The sequence below is a fragment of the Ailuropoda melanoleuca genome, chromosome 6 (genome assembly GCF_002007445.2).
Source record: "Ailuropoda melanoleuca isolate Jingjing chromosome 6, ASM200744v2, whole genome shotgun sequence".
In the NCBI taxonomy this organism is placed as follows: domain Eukaryota; kingdom Metazoa; phylum Chordata; class Mammalia; order Carnivora; family Ursidae; genus Ailuropoda; species Ailuropoda melanoleuca.
In genome coordinates, this window is record NC_048223.1 from 1521039 (window position 1) to 1543368 (window position 22330).

A 22330-nucleotide genomic window follows, 5' to 3' on the forward strand; every position below is an offset into this window, starting at 1 on the left:
TTATCTGACTTAACATGTGGTAATTGTTGTTCTTTAATATGATTTCACGAGATTCACTTTCTAATAATTATACAACACTGTATTGTTTCTGGTAATAACATTTTTGGTATTACTTTATTACTATATACAATAATGGGAAAACAAAATAGGCTAAGTATTTTTGTACTCAGAATAGAGTAGGCAGACTTGTGAAGTTCATTAGAATTTTGTGAGAATAACAATGTACTAATAATTTTGGTATCTTGATATGAAGAGGTTCTAATTCAAAGAAAGTGTTTAGAAATCAGCATTTCAATAGGCATAGTTGTATACATGTCAATGATCAGTTTAAAGCCATTCTCAAGATAAATTACATGGTTTATGTTATGCCAACAAATTAAGATGTTCTCTTTACATAAAAAGTCAAATGACTTTTGAATGCTCTTTCAGTTTAGGTTTGGAGAGCAGTTTTATCTCAATGTGGATCAGGAGTCACAGAAATTTCTGCTATAGAAGGAAATTTATAGGTCATATTTATTCCTTTTCTTCTTCAGAGAAATACAGGAATATATATATATATATATATATATATATATATGTATGCCCTTTGTCCCTGTAAAAATACACAATTACTATATTCTAAATGGTGTTTTTGTTGTCCGGTTATCCAAGCAAAGTCTATTTTCACCTATAATGTACTTGAACAATTATTATCTACAGTCTTTTGCTTTTATTGAAACAACTTAAGTCAGAGATTCATAACATTTTATTGCTGGAATAGTCTCTAGAAATTACATGCTCAAAGGTTCACATATTCAAATACTTACAGGGGCTGGGAATAACAGTTGATGGAAGCAGTCATGGTGGACCCTTCCTTCCTCTTTCTCAGAAGTGGGGAGTCTCACTTCTCAGCTATAGTAATTGTTCCAGTTTTGATGTAGGGAGGCACAGGCTGATTTTTTTTTTAAGTTAAGCTGGAAATTTAAAATTTTATTTGAAATACCCTATTTTGAAATGTATTCAGTTAATGCAAATAATAATAATAGTAATAATAATAATAATAGCAACAATGTATGGAACAGAACTCTTCTGTAGATCAAGTTTGGTCCAAGGGCTGCCAATTTATAATCTAGGATCCAGGCCAACTGAAAACAGACCCTAAGCCCCAGCAAGATGCTGCAGACCCCCATATTTCAGTGTTTTTATATTATGCTAAATACTTGAAGTACACCTCTTTTAGAAATTCCCCTTCCATTTCCACATTCAACAACAATCTATGATGGAGGAGTTGGAGGTAGTGGGAAAACAGAGATGCGATGGGCTGAGGTTATTGTTCATCCATGCTCTCATCCAGCCACATCTGGCTGTGCAGGAAGAGAGCCTAGCTCAGAGTATGAGAACTGTCCTAGAATGGCAGCCTAGATGTCACTTCCTCCTTCACTGTTCTTAATAGCAACTTATTTTTCTCTTTTCATTTTTCCATATTGTTAAAGATACTATTAGTCTTTTAGAGCTCTTGCTGCATTTCACCAAAGTCCCGAATGGGTGAATACAGTATAGAATCTCTGACATTTGGGTATTATTTCGTATTGTTTTAACATTTATTCAAAAAATATCACCTGTGCCAAAAGGAAGATCAATAATGAAACGGACTGGTGCTATTTCATAGAGCCACACTGCCCTTATGGCCCTGGTTATATAACTGGTAATGAGGTTAAATTTTAAAATATTTTTAATAATTAGTATTTATTTTTGAAATAAATATTTATTATTATATTATTTATTCATTGTCAAGTAAAGTGTTTCTAAAGTGAACTTTGGTGCTCCAGGAAAGAAATTATTTACTCATTTATGTTTTTGATAACAATATATTTTCTAAATTAATTCACTGCAGGCTTAAGAACAAACACGGAAGTACATGAGGAGAATATATCTGGTATCGATTAGGTGGATACGTTGAGGGAATTATACAGGATTAATAATGAATATGGAGTACTTCTGATGAATGATAACACTTGGCTAGCAGATACATTTCTTTGGCCTCTAGCCCTAATGAAACTTCCTGGACAAGTTGATTTTTCTGTTTTGTTGGAAAAATAGTTTAGTTCTCGTGAGCATATTTTGCATTCTGCAAAAGGACAACATGTACATTTTGGTTAATTGCCTGGTTAGCTGGAAGAACACAGTTCATGGTTTTACACATAGTACCTTAGATGGGAAGAGTGGGGAGCTGTGAAAGTTCTAACTTCTATTTCAATTTTATTTTGTGTGAAAAGGTCAAATTTCATGCTTTTTCAAGCTCTAGAGTTTTCAAGTAAGATAGAAAACAAAGAAAATGTTGGTCTGATAGTGTAAATTTCATTGTAACTCAGGAGGTGCCATGTTGAGGACCACTAGCAGCTACTTTACTGAGAAGTCTTTATGCTAGAATGAAGAAGTAGCAGTCCATGGAAGGTAGTGCAATCTGCTCATTGGGCAGAGACAGGTGGGGGTCGGGGGGAAGGGATCAGAGTGAGATGGGAAAGGGCCACATGGCCCATGACGGCTCCATGGCTTCAGAAATGCTGTTGTCTTTAGCTGGTAACAACTTACTAAAGGCAACATTTGCCTGTTGTTGGAGTTGTAGTAATAAGCAAGTTATTAAGTATTAGGCTGCTGGAATCAAACTCAGGATCCAGGAAAGAATATTATGGGTACAGTGGAAGGAACATCTTAGTATCTGAAGACTCGATGTATGTTTTCATCTGAGATTCTGTAGTTTTCATCTCCAGAAATTCAGTTTCAATCTTTTTTATATGTAACGTCTCTGCCTAACGTTCACACTTTCCTCTAGCTTCTTGAACATATGGAACACACTTACAATAACCACTTAATATCCTTACGCATTAATTCTATCATCTGTATCATTACTGAGTCTGTTTCCATTGACTGATTTTTTTCTTTATAGATTGTACTTTTTTTTTTTTTTAAAGATTTTATTTATTTGACAGAGAAAGAGACAGCCAGTGAGAGAGGGAACACAAGCAGGGGGAGTGGGAGAGGGAGAAGCAGGCTTCCTGCTGAGCAGGGAGCCTGATGCGGGGCTCAATCCCAGGACTCCAGGATCATGCCCTGAGCTGAAGGCAGATGCTTAACGACTGAGCCACCCAGGCGCCCCTATAGATTGTACTTTCGTATCTCTACATGCCTGATAATTTTTGAATGGATGCTAAAAGCTGTGAATTTTGCCTTGTTGATTATTGGATGTTTTTGTATTCTTACGAATTTTCTCCAGCTTTGTTCTGGGAAGCAGTTAAGTTACTTGCAAACGATTTGATCCCTTCAGATCTGGCTTTTAAGCTTTGTTAGGTGGGACCAGAGCAGCATTTAGTCTAGGGTTGATTTTTTTTTTTTTTTCTTATTATGGAGGCGAAAAAATCCTTCTGAGTATACCACCTGGTGCCTCATGAATTACAGGCTCTTTACTCCGGTGGGAACAGGAACTGTTTTTTGGTTTTGGATGTTCTCTGTGGTTGTCCCCTCTAATGCTTTTGGATGATTACTCATACACATGCACTGAAACACAAGGGGGATACTTTGCAGATTACTGGACTCTTCCTTTGTAAAACTCTCTGGTACTCTGCCCTGTGAACTCTAGCTCCTTGCCTCTCTGGACTCCTAGCTCCATCTCCTCAGCTCAGGGAGACCTGGGAGCTCCTTCTGGATTCTTCTTCTTTGTGCCATGTCTGGAAACTATCTCCAGGCAGTGAGCTGGGACAAGTGTAGGCTCACTTCATTTGTTTCCCATCCTTTAGAGATTACTGCCCTTTGTTGCCTGATGTATACTGTCTTGAAAGCCATTGTTCCTCATATATTGTTTCACATATATAAAAATCATTGTTTCATATATATGTATTTTATTTATTTATATATGATAATAATACAGTGATTAATCGATGGAATCATATAGGGAGAACATGTCATAGTCTATGAGATTAAGCAAAGGAGTATCCATACACTGAAAGTGAACTTAAAAACAAAACACAACATAACACCTGAGTGGGATGAACTTTCTCCCTAGCAGAAATCACCTGAACCTTTTTCTCTTGCCCAAATAGGGACACTTGCCTTATTTGTTTCCCTCACTCCAAATAATACCCTGCCCTTTACCTGTGGGCCTACTGGTAAAGGGTCTATAGGCCAGAAGACAACTTGTCTCCTCCAAGAACCCATGGGGCAAAAACAGGTTTATCTGAAACATTCTGCCAAAGCTATACCACCACACGATTATAGTACCATTAAGAGAGCCTGTGTAATTTGTGGTTAAAAAAAATTGATTTTTTTCCTTTTTTCACCTTAATTTAATCACTTTTACCAAACTCCTGTGAAGTAAAATGCACAATTATAAATTAAGAACATCTGCCCACAATTATAAATATTGGAACTCATTCGGCTTATAATCAGTACATTGACATTTGAAAGAAAGTGATGTTTTTTAAAGAAATCTTTTTTTCTGACATATTAAAATTCCAACTTAGTAATGTGAGAAAATAATAAAATTGTATGGCTTTTTTATTGCATGTTTATTTAGGCCAAACCAGTATGAGGCAGCTAGATTAATTACTTTTTTACTGTTAAGTACTGTACATAATTATTTCATCTAAGTTGTGTCTGAGCCAAACCTGTGAATTACTGTTCATGCAGGGCAATGATGATAATTTATGTACTCCCTCCATGCTACAGCTTGTTAATATATTATTTTTGATTTGAAACTAGATGTTAAAAGTTTGCAAGAGGCTTTTAAAGACTACTCTGTGACATAAGTTCTAAAATTATGGATTTCAAAATTAAGGTTGACAACATGCTATAATAGGAAATTATTTAGATGATGGACTTATAATACATTTTGTCTGAAAAATATATTTTTCCATTTTTACTCTGATCTGTTGGTTCTTACTTGTGTTTTTCACTCTGCCTGATTTTATGATGTGGATGTTACTTTGGGACCTTAGGTAGTTTTTCAACATGCACAAAACCTGATCTCACCCACTGTCCCAGTATGGCTGGTCAGATATTTAACTGTGACTACAAGTGCTCAGAGAGGTGCTCATAACCACCGTGAACTCACCAAGCTAAACAGATGACACCGGGTCCATTTTTAAAATGTAAGAGCATCTTTACAAAACTTGAGTAACAGGTTCCGTGATACTTGTATGTAGTCAAGTGAAAGAGGACTTAAAAAGTTTTATAAATTCAAAAATTAAATTTTAAGAGATGCCATTAAAAAAAGATGAAGAAATTACTAAAAATAAAAAGTGTAATTTAAAAAAATAAAGAGAGATGTTATAAAGTTTCCTTGCTACTCCCAGCCTGTCCTGGATGAGCCACATAAGCACCACCTGGGAGCTTACTGGTAAAGCAATCTCAGGCCCCATTCACACCTACTGAGCCAGAATCTGCGTTTCAACAAGAGTCTTAAGGTTATTTTGTGCATGCATTCAAGTTTAGAAACCTAGTCCAGAGGGACACTTTAGTAATCATTTAAGCTTGTGCATGCATCCAACAGTTTGCCCTTCCTGTAGACTGGAGAGGGCCCCAGTCACTAAGCCTACTCTGGTGGTGGTGGCCTGGGGCTGCCATTGGAGATGGGGGAACAGGACAGGTAAGCATTGGCTGTGTGAGGGTTCTTGCATTTTCCTGGGGAGCCCTTTCATGGGGAATTTAGAAGAAGAGTCCCAGTGAGGCAAAACCGTGTACCAAGGAAAAGAAATCTATTTCATGGAACACAAATATCTGTCAGGTCCGTTCATATAATAGATGAACTGGATGTTCATCTTTTGGATGAAGATCAATACAGATCCAGACTTCTTGCCTGAACTTTGGTGGGAAGGTCCTTGCTTATTTTAGGAGAACCAAGGAGCTCCGTAAGGGATGGCAAGTGCTTCACATTCCCTTGAAGCACATGCTTACCTTTTTATGTGTGAAATATGTGAATTTTGCAAGTGAGTAATTTTAAGTAGTAAATTTTCCCCCCCTCCTCCTCAAAATGCCTGCAGTTGCCTCACAATTTCCTTTCCTTGCAGAGGTTTTCAAACTGTTCAACCACTAGAGGTCTGTATTACCTATTTAAAAAAATTATGCCCAAGTAGCTGAGACTTTCAGTTCTCAATTTCAATATCTATTTTTTAAGATTTAAAATCTTTTTAAGACATAACACCTGGGAATAAAAAATCACCACACTTTAGGAAATGAAGGAGAAAAACCTGTTTCCCCTGCTATTTCCTCTAGACAGCTGAGCACAGCTTCATACTCAAACTCAAAACTCAATGGCCAGTCACAAATCAGAGGAGCAAAATTTATTTTCTGCGAAATAGTTGTTTTTTTCCTGATTTATTTTAAGATGTCTGTGCTTTTTACCTTTAGATTTTAAAGCATTTATTTTTCTTTTTCAACAAAAGTTATTCTCAGTTTTAAGACTCCGATTTTACAACTTTTATGAGGGTTTTAAAATAAGATTTTCTTTTATTGATCATCCAAGATTAGCTTAAAAATTAATGTTCTTTCAGGTTAACTTTATAAGGCTCTGCTGTAATTTTATAAACTAACAAGCCTAGGTTTGCATAGTTGAATCTGTAATTGAGGTGATGATTGTTAGTAGTGCCTACTGTGGATTGGGTCCTTCAAGTTTTCACTGTGTTCCATGTTTGCTCAGGGATTTTTTATTAGAGTAGTGCATTTCGGCCTGCCCTCTGCCAGTAGCATTGCAGGCTCTGAGCCTTCCAGAAGTTTAAAAATGAGGTGTCCTTGTTACAGGATATCTGATTAATAATGGTAAAACCTTTCCATAGCCTTAAAGAGCAAGGCTCCCTGAAACACAGCACACTCATATATTCACATATTTAAATGGAATGGTTGAAAATATTAAAGACATAAAAGCTGTAATTTACTGTGTATTGCACCAGGGGTTTGGGATTCTGATGCTAAATTTTCATAGATTCTAATTATGCCTGCATTTGGAGTAAGTGGCTACATTTGTTGCTAGGCAAGGTGTAATGCTAAGAGGCTCCCTTCTTTTAAAAAGCATTATTGCATAATGTTCCTGGCCTGTACTGTTTCCAGAAGCATAAGCAGGTCTAGTGTGGCTTCTCTCTCAGCCTGTCACTTTATTAAAACATAACAATTTGCAAGTGTTATTTAGCAGATCAGCTGGGTTCATTTCAAAGGCTAATATTTAACAGAGAGGGAAATAACCCATCCCTATCCTTTTAAAAAGTATTTTCTATATATTCTCAGGCAAATTGCCTAGTGTCTTACATAGATCTCAAAGCTAGGATTCAAGGATAATTTTAGTAATGTCTTACCCTGCTTGCCTACATAATCCAAATGATCAATTCTACGGCAGAAGGAAACTAATTCACAGTGCACTAATTTGTACTACAGACTGCATTATTTAACGTAGTTACGTGTTTTCTTCATTTCCTGTTGCATTTTTGTGTCTGGCTGGTGGCATATGAATTAACAATTTTCTCACTGAACTGTGACAGAAAAATATCTGCTTTACCCTATCTTCAACATTCCTTTCAGAGCTCTGGACTCTACTATTCAAAATGATGCCGGCTTAAACTTGCACCCTGTATCAGTATAAGCAAGTCTTAACAAGGTGTTCATGTATATATGTATATGTAAAAAAAAGTGCTGATGGTGTAGCAGTTAATTAAAAGCAAGAGCAGGAAGATATCAGGCTCTGGAGAATGTGATGGGTTACATCTGGAAAAGAAATGGTTAGAACCAGGGTGTTAGAGTCAGTCCCAAATTCCAGTTCTGGTCCTGACATTGGTTAGCAAAGTGGACCACTTAGGCTTGGTGTCTGTGAAAAAATGAAGCCAGTAAGAGAACCTTGCCTATAGGGTTTGTTTGTTTGCTTGCCTTTTGGTGGATTAAGTAAGAAAATGCAGATGAGGTGACTGACTCCATGCTTGATCCAGTAAGTGTCCAGTTAATGGATGTTATTTTCTCTGCTGCTTTGTGTCTACATTTATAAACTAGCAATATAATAAAATTGCAACAATCATAGCTACCTCTTAAGTGTGTTGTGGGAAGTTAAGATTGTGTATGAAATAGTACTTGGCATGGTTACTTCCCGAACTGTCTCCCAAAGTTTTCACCCATAAAACTAAACTCCAAGTTGGGAGAATTTCAAGGATGATTCACTCCTAGATTTGTGATTTTATATTTTGAGCTTTTTGAGTGAGAAGATTTGCCATTTAGATGCTTTTACATCTCACTAATTGTTTTCCTGATCTGGATGATGACTAATGTGAGTCTACCAGATTATGAAGATAAAATATTGCATTGAAATAGTAGGTAAGTAGAGACAGAAATTATTTTCAGGGAAGTTAAAAAAGTGAAATTAAGAATCTGTTCAACCTCAGGGAATGGAAAGAAAAAATGTGATCGTGCTTAAAATACTATTTTCAAACCTTTCATTACTCCAGCCCTAGCAATTGAGGAAAGTTTGTTTTCCCTAAAATGCTGTATAGTAAGTATCTCCTTTCAGGAGAGAAATCTGTGGGAGAGGGATTGGAAGAAAGCTGTGACTAGCTTTTTATTAGGGACAGAATACTGATTAAATTACAGGCATTATTTTAACTCAACTTGTCTTTCCAATACTATTGGGATTTAGAATTAGAATTGCTGTATTTTGCAACGAGCACTGAAGAGAACAAAGACCAGCTACTGACATACAACTAAAAAGGTTTTTCTCAGAGAAGGACTAGACTTGGCAGTTTGGCCTTTATACAGCAATTTCCAAGGACACGCTGGAGTTACAAAAGAGGTACATGCTTTTTGAAATCAGAGGCACTCACCTGGACAGAAGTCCACATCAGTTCAAACCAACTTTCATGTTTTTGTGTGAGAAAAGGAAAACCTCTCATTTAAAGTTATGTGTTGTATACTTTTAAAATGTTCTAGTTCCTTGCCTGGCTGATTTTATGGGATGTCATTGATATGCGGGATACTGGGAAATAAATTCCTGTATAGTTATCAATAAGTAACCATTTGTACTATTAACTAGGGCCTGGAAGTATACCAGAAGAAGTTCTTTTGGGGTCATATTTCAGTTTAGAGAGCCAGTCACACATTGGCAGTTAAGGAGTGGAACCCCTATGTCTTTCTGTCAACTCAGCACAACCCCATTTCCAGGAATCTCCTTATATCACCACCACTTTGGAACGCAAATCATCATTTCCACTTCTGAGTACAAACCCCAAAACTCTCCACATGCGCAGAAGAAATGTACAAAAACATTTACTGTAGCATTGTTAACCAGCCATTGAGTATTGCTTTTCTAGAATAAAGGAAGTTGCATTTTTTTTTTCTCATTCTGTTTGTGATCACTTCTCATTTATTACTCTTGGGGAAGTCTCTAATGGAGGCCCATAGGGCAGCTGGCGCATTTGGGGGAAGCATGACATCATAGATGCTTGTCTTTTCCTTGGCCCCATCTGCTAGAAATAGTAACTAAGTCCTTTGCCTATGCTGGTAGGAGAGGAGCTGTAGAAAATCAAATTAGCAGGAGAGAAACTATTAGTCTTCATTTTCTTGTTTCCAACCTGCAAATACAGATTGTTAAATACACTTGTTCCCTAATCCTCATTAGGAAATCTTGAAGAATAGCGGGACAGGAAAAAAGCATGGGGATTATGAGAAAACAACACCACTAAAATATAATGCAAAATCAGTATTGTTCCTTCTCATTCAGACTATCTTACATTTGTAGAGTTGGTTGAATTTGAAATTTTTCATTAAGTAATTTTATTCCTTGTTATTTGTGGATGAATGCCATATTTACAATCCCAAATGTATCTTTTTATTTAGAATTTTCTTTTTGTTAGACTTGGATATAAAATAATTGAAATGGAATAACTAATATATGAAATCATTTTATATTTGGTGGTATCCCTGGGATTTGTTAAGTTCACTGGTGTTAAGTTCACTGGTATATTTGCCTAAGAAGGCAAAGCTTTCACTAAAAATAATGGCAATATTGTGTACCCCCACCTCTTATTACTTGAGGAGTTTTACTTTCAGGCCCAGAGACAAGGGATTACAGGTCAGTGATAGGCAAAGTGTTTTTGGAGTATACCAAAGGCCCCAAACAAATCAGTTGGGTGTCCAGGAGGAACTGACATCAAATGCATGTTTTTAATAATTTAGAGTTCAAGTTATTGCCACAGAACCAGCTGTTGGGGATTGAATCACAGACCTGACTTCTTTTTAAAACCTTCCATTTTGGAAACATTTCACTACATTTCAAAGCATTTTAAGTCTTTAAATCATTTAGGTTTAAAATTCCATTTGTTTCTTCTCTTCTAGCATCCATTCTTAATGTCTCCAGTTTCTACCTATTAGTCCTGCTATCATTTAATAACTTGATCTCTCTTTTGTTACACATTCTTCTTTTGTGGTTTCTAAGGATATTGGCCTATTTGCTGTGTCTTGAATTTGCTGGCATAGTATGGCCTAGGGCCCTTGCTTTTGCTTTATGCTTTGCTTTTGCCTAGAGGAATCCTTCCCCAGATGTCCACAGTTTCTTCTTTCTTACTTAGGAGGCTTTCTCTAAATACCTTTTTAAACTGTACATTCCCCTCTCATTTCCATTCTCCATGCCATGAAACATTTTGCATATTTTACTTGATTGTTTTTCTGTCTACATGCACTAGAATAAAAGTTCTCTGAGGCCAGGGGTTTTGTCTGCTGCTCACACTTTGTCCTCAGGACTGAGAATAGTGCCTGGCATGTAGGTATCTGACAGAAATACTCAGTGAATTACAGCAGAATCTGTTGCAAACTACAACCCTAAATAGGAAAAACTTGTATTTAATATTCTCATTCAGAAGGATTCTTACTGTCATGGCATTTTATTTGATATTTTTATTTTAGAGTGTGAGGAAGAAACTTTAGGATTAACCAATACCCATTCAATAACCAACTTCTAGATCACACTAGTTTTAAACTGAAGTGTCATCAGGATTTGAGCAGTTAAATAAATGTGTGAAGCACCCTGTGTAAGCCATTAGGTAATGATGGGGTCTGTGATAAACAGGAGAGTTTATATACTGCCCTACTTAAAGGCATTTGGATTTGAAAAATAAATTTAAAAGAGCACTGTCTGAAGAAAATCTGTCTACCTGTGATTTCAAAGGCCCACTTCAGCTGTCAGTATGTGGCTGACAGGACCATGAAGACATTTTTCTAAGTCACATTGTTTTTTCTACTTCTTTTTAACTAGATACTCAGGTCTGGGTATGTGCCTGACTCCACATCAGGACAGGAATACTCAACTGATCAAATCTAATTACATTTGCTTCCCAACTAAATTGTATATCACCTTCCCCTCTTGTGAGAGATATGGCCCCTCTTGGGTCCTCAGCATCTGATTATTGCAAACCTAATTGATTTGCGACATTTCATTAATAAAGTTAACTAAAACTAATTATACATATTGAATAAAGGTTTCCTGTGAAATGAATTATTCTATTTAGCTTAAGGGTTCTTAATTGTTAGAATGAATTGCTGAGGAGGATTGCAGAATTAGTTTCTCTTGGGATATATATATATATACACACACACACACATATACATATACACACAGTCAACCAATATGAGTTCATGGATAGTGACACCATAGAAACTAAAAACAGAAAAAATTTCGTTAAATATGAAAATTAAAGATGTCAAACATCTTCCTAAGAAGATAAAAATCATAAAATAGATTACTTAGATCTCTTCATTTTAAGATGTTAAATTAGGTCTGTTAAATTTGTCATATATCTTAAGGAAGCTAAAATAAAAATTTTAATTAATTGACATTTATTGTTTTATTCATAGTATGAATTTTCTTTCACTTAATTGGTGCATATTCTATTCCTCACTCTTTCATTCAGGTGGTAAGTTCTGTCTAACTCCTCCATGTAATTCAGTCTAAATTCTAGCAGAAATTCAAGAGGAGCTTACTACTACCACTTCAGTCGTCCCACCAAGCTGATGTGTCGTGGGCAATAGTTCTCACAAATAGGGCCATTTCCAAAGCTCCCTATGTGTTCAACTGTGGATAGATAAATATGTTCTATGTAAAATGAAGATAAGCATTCATTAAGGGTCTGAAGTTGAATAAAATATGGCTGACCTATTAGTATTATATATATCACATGAGAAGCTGTTGTCATCAGTGACTCGAATTTGCATTGCTTTCACATTGCCAAAGCAGTTTGGACTTCCTGCTTTTACACTGTTAAGACAATTATTTTATCCTCCTGCTGTGTACGCTGACCATACTCGAGGGACCAGAAGCAGTGAAATGCCCATTTTGTTCTTTCTCTTTGACTTGGGACCATCACTGAGGAGCCAAGGTTCAGGGTCTAGCCTTTACCCACTGCCTAGTTTTATCTCCAGTAGCTCTGTTTGCTTTCTATGGTGACCCATGCTGTGTGTAGAAGTATTTTGGCCTTGTCTGGATGAGAGGAGGAGGAAGGCTGTTTCTGACTGGATTTTGGACTTGCAGTATGACATTGTTCCTGTTGTCCTAGGGCCCCCTAGCATTTGTTTAAGTTCTGGAAAGGTGCATAAGACCTAGTTCCAGATAACCACCTTTCACCAGATCTGTGTTGTGTTATTATATTTCTAAGATATTTTACACCTTTCTGGAATTTAAAAAATGCTTCCTATATGTCTAAATCTTTTTAAAAGTCTTACAAGGAATGACTAGTTGAAGGGAAAGGATGACAACATTTTTGGTACTAGTCAAAAAGTTCTCTCTGCCAGCAAAACAGAGCCTCCACATTTTGATGCCAGTTCTCTGAACTCTTTTAATTATTTAAAATATTAACAGTAACCTAAATTTGAGTCTCCTATATGGTCAGTTATGTGCTAAGCATATCTAGTTCTATTTTTAAAGCCTCGGAACAGTGTTTCTATAGATACACTGTGGATAATAGGTTCTTTAGAGTAAACCTGTTACTCTATAAAGAAAGCCATATTTCTGTTTATTTTAAGAACCACCCCTCAAATGACTACCCTTTACTTTCCCTTTTTATTCATTGGTAAGACTCAAGGATTCATACTTGATAATTCCAAACTGGGTGCAAACTTCTATTATATATGCTTTTATTGAAAAATAACACTATTAAATGTGTAAAGGGAATATAGGCTGGATATTTATATGCTTTCTTTATAGTTAGTTATATAGCTATTTCAGATCCTTGATGCTTCGATGACTCAAAGACAAATTTGTTTTTAATTTTTTGCCTTGTGTAACACACAACCATTAGTCCAGGAACCAAATGTAATTGAACTACAAGGTATAAGTGACTAGAAAATAATTGAGACTGACATTTTAATAACGGGATCATATTAGTGGAAAAATGGTGACTAAGAACTTTAAGAATATACTATAACAGGTGGTGATTACATTAATTAAAAATTGAAAACAGACTATTGCTCTCTGTGGTATATATAATTTGGAAACAAAAATAGAGACTTCTAATATCTTGTGCATTTCTATAAAAAGAGAAAAAAAGAAATAAGTCATCTAATACTTATTTTGCTTGGCTCTCCAATTTCTGAGAAAACGTTAAGTCATCTGTAGTTATGTTAGTACAGTTGAGACATATCTATCATTGCAGGAAAAAAAGTCTCACAGAATAAAAAGAAGAAAAAAAATAGATGGGTCTTTAGAAATGATCCTGTATCTTTTCTAGTTTGTTTACTTGGAGATGTCAATGATGTAGGTAAAAAAACCAACAGCTATATATTAGTTCAATATAATTGTATGTACCTGTTCTCATGATTTTTAAGAAAACAAGAACCTCTAACCTTAGAAGAGTACATAATATACTAATTTCATGTATTTTAATATGCAAATAAATAGGAAAAAGGGAAAAGTACTGTGAGGACTATATACTAGATAACCTACAGCTGAGAAAATCAGAACTTAAAAAATACTTTAAAATTTCCAAATAAGTTTAAAAGAGCATAAAAATTTCTTATCAAGTAACAATGGAAGTCCACTGCAATTATTAGTAAGTTGTTTATAGCAATAGTATCATAGAACTTTCTATGAAATGTTGTAAATCTGTGCTGGCTAACAGTGTAGCCACTAATTACATGTGTCTATTGGAATACTTGATATGTGGCTAGCACAACTGAGGAACTGAATTTTTAATTTCATTTAATGATAATTAATGTATATTTACATTTGAACAGCCACACATGGCACATGACTACCATACTGGACAGTGCAGGTCTACAGATTTTAAGCCACTGAATATGGTCTTTATTTATTCTTTCAAATGTCCTGGTTTTCCTCATTTGTCCTAAGTAGATTTCAACTTAAATTCTTTGGGTCCTATAAAACAAGCTCTGAAATGCTGTTTACACATTACTGGTTTAAATCGATAAGAGGTCAGAGTTCTTTAGCTTTAAGTTCGTAAAACGGACACTGCCCTGTGCAGAACTCTGAACACACCTTTTGTATTTCAATGGAGTGCCCACGGATTGGGATGGGGCCTTGGAAATTATTTTACAAGAAACCAAAAGCAAAGTTGCTAGTTAGTAGCAGAATTGGTATAGCATCAGTTCTTTAACAAACAAAAAATAACTTTTTTGAATTAAGCATGTTTTGTCTGTTCATCTGTAACTTAATGATTTGAAAAAGTTTAAGATTTCATAGAGTGCTTTATTCCCCACTGTTTTGTTATTTGTAAGCAAAACATCATATTATTTTGAAAGTTTTGCTACAAATGTGTGACTGTTAGAAACTGAGAGCTTCCAGAATAGGAGAAGGGAGGCTGCTCATACAATCCTTTCCATCAGGAACTCCCCTGGATCACTGTCTTGCTTCTTTGTTATAAGGCTGATGGAGTATTATGGACAAAGTGTTCTTTCTGTTCGGGATTGTTTGGATATAAAATAAAGCTTCCTATTTAGGACATATATTTCAATGTACTTTTTCTAGAGCTGGATTTTTGCTGAAAACATGTACAGCCCAGCTTTCTAGAAGCTTAACTACACCTCAAAAAAACAAACAAAAAACCCCCCAAACCTAAAGATTTCCAGTGACAGAACTCTGTAGAATGTTACTATTTTTGCCTCCCAGATTAAAGCCGTCCTAAATAGTTTCCTAATACCACCTTGGAGTGCCTTCCAGCAACTATTTCCCATTTGCCAATGAAGCAAAGAAGAATAAAATCACCTCTAACATTTGTCTACTCACCCACCACCTATCCTATTTATCTTCTGCTTTGATAAAATGTAATCACAATATATTGTGAAGGGGACAAGCTACTCTCTTTATTCTCCCTGGAGGGACTAGGGAGTCTCTCCCCTGTTAATTTAGGAGGTTGAGGGCTTGTTCCTTGAGCTGAGTTTTTGTGAGGAGAAAAAAATCTTTTGATTTGGAAAATCCAGGAGTCTTTTTATGAAAATTATTAGGCAGGGCCACATGACAGGAAATAGATGGACAGAGCAGTCTCTGATTACCCACGCTGCCCTCTCAGGTTCTGAGTGTAATGCCCAGCTGCATGACTCCATGGGATTCATGCCTATTAGAGGGCTAAACTATACGTATTAAAGGGTACCTTGTCTCCAATTTCACATTGTCCTTCTGCCTATATCCAACTGGAGTAAGGGAAGCTTTTGTAAGAATGACACTCAGAGACATCTGGATTTTCTGAAGGTGAGCAAGTCAAGTTTTACGGTTTATGGTTCTTGGACATATGGTCTTTGGACATGTGCTTCTGGAAGTGAGTGCTTCATAGAGCCCAAATCCCCCATTGGATGGCTGAGGAGAGAAAACAATCATTTCCTTCCTGGTTCTCTGAAAGTCCTACATAGTATGAAGAACAATCCACCAATGGCCACAAGGAGATCCTTGCCAAGGGGTTGCATATCTCTTACATGGTTTACATTAATACATGAATATCATGGTAATTCTAACATTGTTTACATTTAAAATTATATAAATATTTATGTTCTTAAGCTGCATATAAGGGACGAGTTAAGACTGGAATTTCATTCTTTTCTGCTTCCTCTGTTTCTGTCACTAGACAATGGTGTATGTGACTTCTTGTGCTATCTCCACTGTCGACATATTAGAGAAAAACCACTGACAGATACAGTGCTATACGTGTAAGACATTTTACCTGGATGCAGAACTTCTGGGATGGCTTCCGTGTCTTACTGAGATGAAAACTCGGTCATTTTAGACCAATTTATCATGTATTCAATCTGAAAAGAAAAAAAGACTAATGGGATTCACTGAATATGGTCAGATTTTCATTTTTTAATCAACAGAGTAAGTATTAACACTACATCTTAAATGTGTTTTTGAAGGGAATGAAACCGTCTGGTGCATATCAAAGATATGTTTGTCCTTATGTAGAGTTAGGATGTACCAAGTGGCAGCCTGTCATGGGATTTCATCCTCTTCCTGGTTATAGTCAACATCTTCCCCCATACCCTTGTAGATACACACTAGAGGAGAAAAACAATGTTTTTGGGTAAAATAGTGCAATCTTATTCTAAGACACTTCTGTAGATGTAACTACTAATATAAGAAATATAATAGATTAGATACTCACTTGTGAATCTACAATTAAACTTTGATAAGTGATTATTTTTAATATAAACCTATATAAGTGTTATTGTACCAGAATTGAAAAAAAAATATTTTTAAGAGGTCTTTTTTTCTGTATGTCTGTTTTTATTTTTCATTGTAGTGATACATGGTTGTGGTATAAATGTCAAGTTATAAAACAGAATAAAAATAAAAGTTCATGTCTCCTAGCTTTCCATAATGGTCTCTAGGAGTCACTACCTAAAGGTACTTACTACCAACAGTTTCATATGTATCCTTTTAGGAGTTTTAAAAAAGCATACACATGTATACAGATGTGTTTATCCACATTTTTCATTTTACACATCATACTATTCTACTCTTTGCTATTTTGTTAATATGGCTAGAACTATCTATACTGTATACATACATCTGCCTCATTTATTTTGATGACTATACAGTATTTCATTCATTGCACTGATACATGATGATTTATTCAACCGGCCCCCTGTTAATGGGCCTTATGGTTTTCTCTTTCTCAGTGTCCCTTTTTGGCTGCATAAGAACATGTCTCAATGATCCTATTTATACATATGCATTTTTTAAGCTATATATCAGTAGAAAAGTTTAAAAATGATTGTTGAAGCAAACTGTATAGTCTATGTTTTTGAGAGATACTTAAAAAATGTCCTCTATAAAGATTATACTAATATATGATGCTAAAAATCTGGCTTTTATCAAATCTCAAAATTTTTTCTCAGTCTGATAAATGAAAAGTATATATTTGTCTTGATTTGCATTTCTTTAGTTATGAAGGAGGTTGAGCTTTTTTTTGTTTTGTTTTGTTTTCTTATTTTTTGTAGTTATTCTTCTCCTACTTTGCCCAGTAATGGCCTTTGCTCATTTTTCATTTGGGTCATTCTCTGTTTCTCATTTTAAAGAGCTTATGCTATGTTAAGAAAACTAGCATTTTACGTGTAATGTGTGGCAAATAGCTTTCCCAAGTTCCTGTTTATCTTTTTACTTTGTTTATGGTCCTTTTTACTATATAATCATTTTAATTTTTTATGTAGCCAAATTAGCCAGTATTTTTCTTTATGGATTTGGGGGACATTTTTAAGTAAGAAATTTTTTAAAGCTGGAGAGTTATTCAAGAAGACAATAGGTATAGTATAGGTTACTTTTTAAACCACAATGTATACCAACTTTACTATAACATCCTTATTTGGAATGATTTTGGCATTAGAAGAATCTCTTTTTATCCCTGCATTTCAGTGATTTTATTGTTATAGCAATAAGACATTTCCCATAAAATTATTTCTCTTATAAAAAATACCACCATGGTATGAACCTTGTGATCTCCTGTAAGGCACTAGTGTATCTTAGGGGAAAAAAAAAATCAGAGAAAGGGTTGGATTTGCCAGTATCATTCTCTACAGAGTTAGTAGCAGTTGTCTGAAGATCTGAAATCTACAGTTAGTTGGAAGGAAAGTAATAGAAATTCTGAGACAAATAGAAAGTACGAAGTATAAAAGTAATAGAGATTTTGAAAGCACATACCAAAAAAAAAGAAAAAGAAAAAGAAAAAAGTCACTTTTGATCTTAGCCTTGATCTTAATAACTTTCCAAAGCTTTTAAGATTTGTTATATATTTTTTTCTAGTCTTATCTGGTCTATAAAGATGCAAACACTTAAAAAATATATCAGTGATTTTAACCACGAGTGTTAATATAACTATTTTCATTAGAACACCAATGACCCAAGCAAGGCCATAATGGCACCTTGACAAGAATCTACCAAACCCACACACACACGCGGGATCACACTCATGATTTATGTTTTATATATTGCTCTATTCACTATGATTATCTTTCCTTGTCATTAAATATTATTAAATATGTAAAAATGACTATGTAATGTCCCATCATATGGCTTAACCTAATAGGAACTTTAAAGAATAGATTTGTGTTTCTCTTAAAAATTTATTCTATTAACCTAGTAGATCAAATGCCAGAACACATTCAAGAAATCATTACATAGGAATCACATCAGATTCTTTTCCATTCCTGATAAAGTGGCAGCAATTAACTATGGGAAGGGTAAGGGCTGGGATCCATCATGGTACAATGTGTTTTATATGAAGTGACATCATTTGAACAGAAAGATTACTAAAGCTGGGTTAATGGAACATTCTTGTTCTCACGGCATACCACACAGATTTAGGAGCATGTAAAATGCATTTGAATTGGATAACGAGTAGAGTTTGGGTCAAAAGTGAAGAAAAGTGTATGTGATGATAAAAGTATAAATGTATGAAGTTTACTAGAAGAAATGCTGTGTTTTTCAATTTATTTAGAAAAAAATCAGGTGCAGATTCTGTGCAGCCACAGTCATAAATATATGGGCTCAGTGAGACCAGCAGGACTGTAAAGGAAGAGAATCACTGTTACTTTATCATTTATTAGCTCTAAGAAATTCTGCTGCTATGTGCAGTATGTCTCCTGGGCGCTCCCGCCCTACAACTTGGCATTATGGCAGCCCTGGGTTGATTGTATCCTCAGCCGTAAGTTACAAATTAGACACTGTACTGTTAGTGCTGCCTAAACTTCCAGATCTAAGCAGCTGGTGAAGTTCCCTCTCCCAAGGATGTCCCTTTATCACTGGGAAAATTGTAGCTGCTCAGTCCTGTTGACACACCTCTCCTCTCAAACATGATCACAGGGAACCCAGACTCACCTCTGTCTTTTGACCAACATCAATGAGCCCCTGTCAGAACAACAGGCTTTTGGCCAGATCCAACTGACAGCTCTCGGAGAATCTACATGCACTAGGAGAAATTGTTCAGAGACTCAATCATTTGGGAAGTGACTGGCTTAAAAGAATTCACCATTTGCTGCAGACTGACTGGTTAGTAACTATATTCAACTAGTTTTGTGAACCATGCTTATAGATAATTATTTATAGTAAAGCTGAAAGAGTGATACATAATTTGAGTTGGTAGCCTGAATAGTTTGTGTAGGTAGGGAATCACTTGTTCAAGAGAAAACTTTTTTTTTTTTAAATAGCATCAGAACACCAAAAGGTAAAAAGTAAATTTTAGGTAAGTTATGAGAAAACATAGAGATATCAAACCTTAAGTTTTAAATAATGAGCTGTCATAGTTTTAGTATGTATTTTCCAACTAAAGAAGGAATTTCTAGAATTCTTCATTATTGCATTTAAAGGTAAGATGACAGGCAAATGTTACAACTAAAATGAAATCGATCTTGTTTTTCTTTGATTTCAAATTATAATGCTAAATAAATTCTCAAATAATTAGTTAGCTTTAAAAAGCAGGCAGCCAAATGTAGATAGTGTGGGGTGGCAGCTAAAAGCACAGGAATCAAAATTCCTGTGTTTAAATCTTTACCAGTTACCACATTTGGGTGAGTTACTTATCTCATTATTACTCAGTATCCCAATCTATAAAATGAGGATAAAGCAGTGCCTATATCATAGGGATGTTGTGAGGATTAAATAAAAACAGTCTTAAAGGCTGAATGTGTTTGGCATATTATCTGTGCTCAATAAATGTTAGCTTTATGTAAAAAATGTTAGTTTATTAAAAAGCCAATAAAATAAACTCTAGGTAATCATTCTATTTTTAAAAAAGATTTTATTTATGAGAGAGAGAGAGAGTAAGAGCACGCACAAGCATGAGCAGGGGGAGGAGCAGAGGGAGAGGCAGACTCCCCCTTGAGCAGGGAGCCTGATGGGGCTCGATCCTAGGACCCTGGGAAATGACCTGAGCCTAAGGCAGATGCTTAACCAACTGAACCACCCAGGTGCCCTAGGTGATCATTCTAAACAAGGCCTAGTTGCTGTACACTTGGACTCCTTTAACTTTATTGTGCATTTGAATCACCTAGGGATTTTGTTAAAATGCAGATTCTTATTCAGTGGGTCTGGGTGGAGTCGGAAAGTCTGCATTCCGAACAAGATCCCACGTGATGCCCATGATGCTGATCTTTGCCGTGACACTTGAGGTGATTGGGGATGTTTGCTCCTAATTTATAGTACAGTGGTTCTCAGTAGGGACAGTGGGAATAAGGGATGTTTAGACAATATACACAGATTGAAAATGCCTCCCAGGTGATTGTCCCTAATGCCTGAAGAACCACTGATTTGTCATTTCAACTTTTATTTTGTTTCTCCTTTTCTTACGCTTTCCTCTACTTTCCCCTTGCCTTTACAGCTTTCGACTAAAAAATAGTATTAATAGTTAGCTCCCCCATTAGTAAGAGTAAAACATCAATTTCAAGTCATTTTTTTGTGTGTAATAGAATATTATACTCAAATGAGGTTAGAAAAATGGTTTCTCTCTAGTGTATCTTTTCTAAAATATAGGGATCTGAAAAATGTATTTAACATTTTCCATGGCATTAGCTGAAAACAAATAACAAGCAAGCAAGTGATTTAGTAATAGAATACAGGACTCATTGGACGTGGTGCATATGTTATCAAAGGAGGTATACTCCCATAAGGAAGGGAAAGTTGTGGAAGTGGCTGGGCTCAAACAATGTGACCACATTAGACATTCCACCTGGTCTGAAAGTAGGACAGAAGGAGGCTTGTTTTAAAATGGCTTCCCACCCCAGTGTCACTGAGATGCCTGGAGAGACTCATATCCAAATATGTACTTAGCTTGACCAACATCTCTCTAGGGCAAAGACCATTTTTATACTTCAGGGTTCTTAAGGAGCTAATATCACTCAGATCCATAGTATTCCCTCTGTAAGTATCTTCTACTATTGTTGATACATTTCATACATATAATTATTTTCCAAGGTGGATAGAGGAGCTTTGATTAATATTGATTGCTAAATATCTAAAGACATAGTAGAGAGCAAATTAGCAATCATAAACTCTTTTTAATAGTATACAATCATATATGTGTTCTCCAGTAATCTCACTCTGAAGTTAACCATTCAAAGTACTTTAAATCCATTGATATAAATAAATTTTAACATCATTTGGTGAAGAATAAAACAGCTTATATATGTATAAAGTGAATAAGAAATCATATAAAACTTGACCCAAACTGAATGATTATTAATTCTATGATTGATTTTTAAATTTTAAGGACATTTAGACTTAGGACTTGGAAATGAAGGCACAATGAGATTAGGAAAAATAAAGCATACCCATTTCTTTACCCATTTTCTAAACTATTAAATATTAGAAAAGTAATTAAATGTGAACTAGCAACACAATTTAAAATATTCTTAGATATAGGAAGGAGACTCTGGTAATCACTGGCAAATTCTAGACATTTATTTCTACTTAAGACATTTGGATAATGCACCTATTTAGGAACCAGACAAATAAAACAAAAACTTCTAGATTGAGCTATAAGAATAATGTAAAATACAGCAGTCATACAATATTTACAGCATATAGTGAATTCTATGTTAGGAAAATATTTGAAAGATGATTTTACACTCAAGGGAACTGTTTTCCCTTGTGACCATCTGCTACAGAGAATAAAAAATCAGATAGCAAAACTTCCAATGTTAATACAATGACTAATATTAAGATTCACTTGTCATTTCTATGACTGTTCTAGGTATATAATTTGTTTTCTATTCCAGTTGTCATGTTTGTCATTAAAATAACCGCTGACTAATAAAACATTTGGCAAATGTATAGTTCATGTATACCTCTTTAGTTGTTTTGTTTTGGTGTTTTTTTGGCTATGATTTATTTTGGATGTATTAT

General features: G+C 35.3%; 1 protein-coding gene across 4 annotated transcripts in view; it reads right to left on the bottom strand.

The window, feature by feature from the left end:
- Positions 1-22330, bottom strand: part of AGTR1 (angiotensin II receptor type 1) — a 45230-nt gene that overhangs the window by 19525 nt on the left and 3375 nt on the right. For 3 of the 4 annotated variants that reach the window (XR_002144202.2, XM_034661854.1, XM_034661855.1), the window contains one exon: positions 16161-16245. The gene's annotated coding sequence lies outside the window, so the exon portion shown is untranslated. Of the gene's footprint in view, positions 1-806; positions 954-16160; positions 16246-22330 lie in introns of all 4 variants that reach the window. The other variant, XR_004625970.1, reaches the window with a different exon arrangement.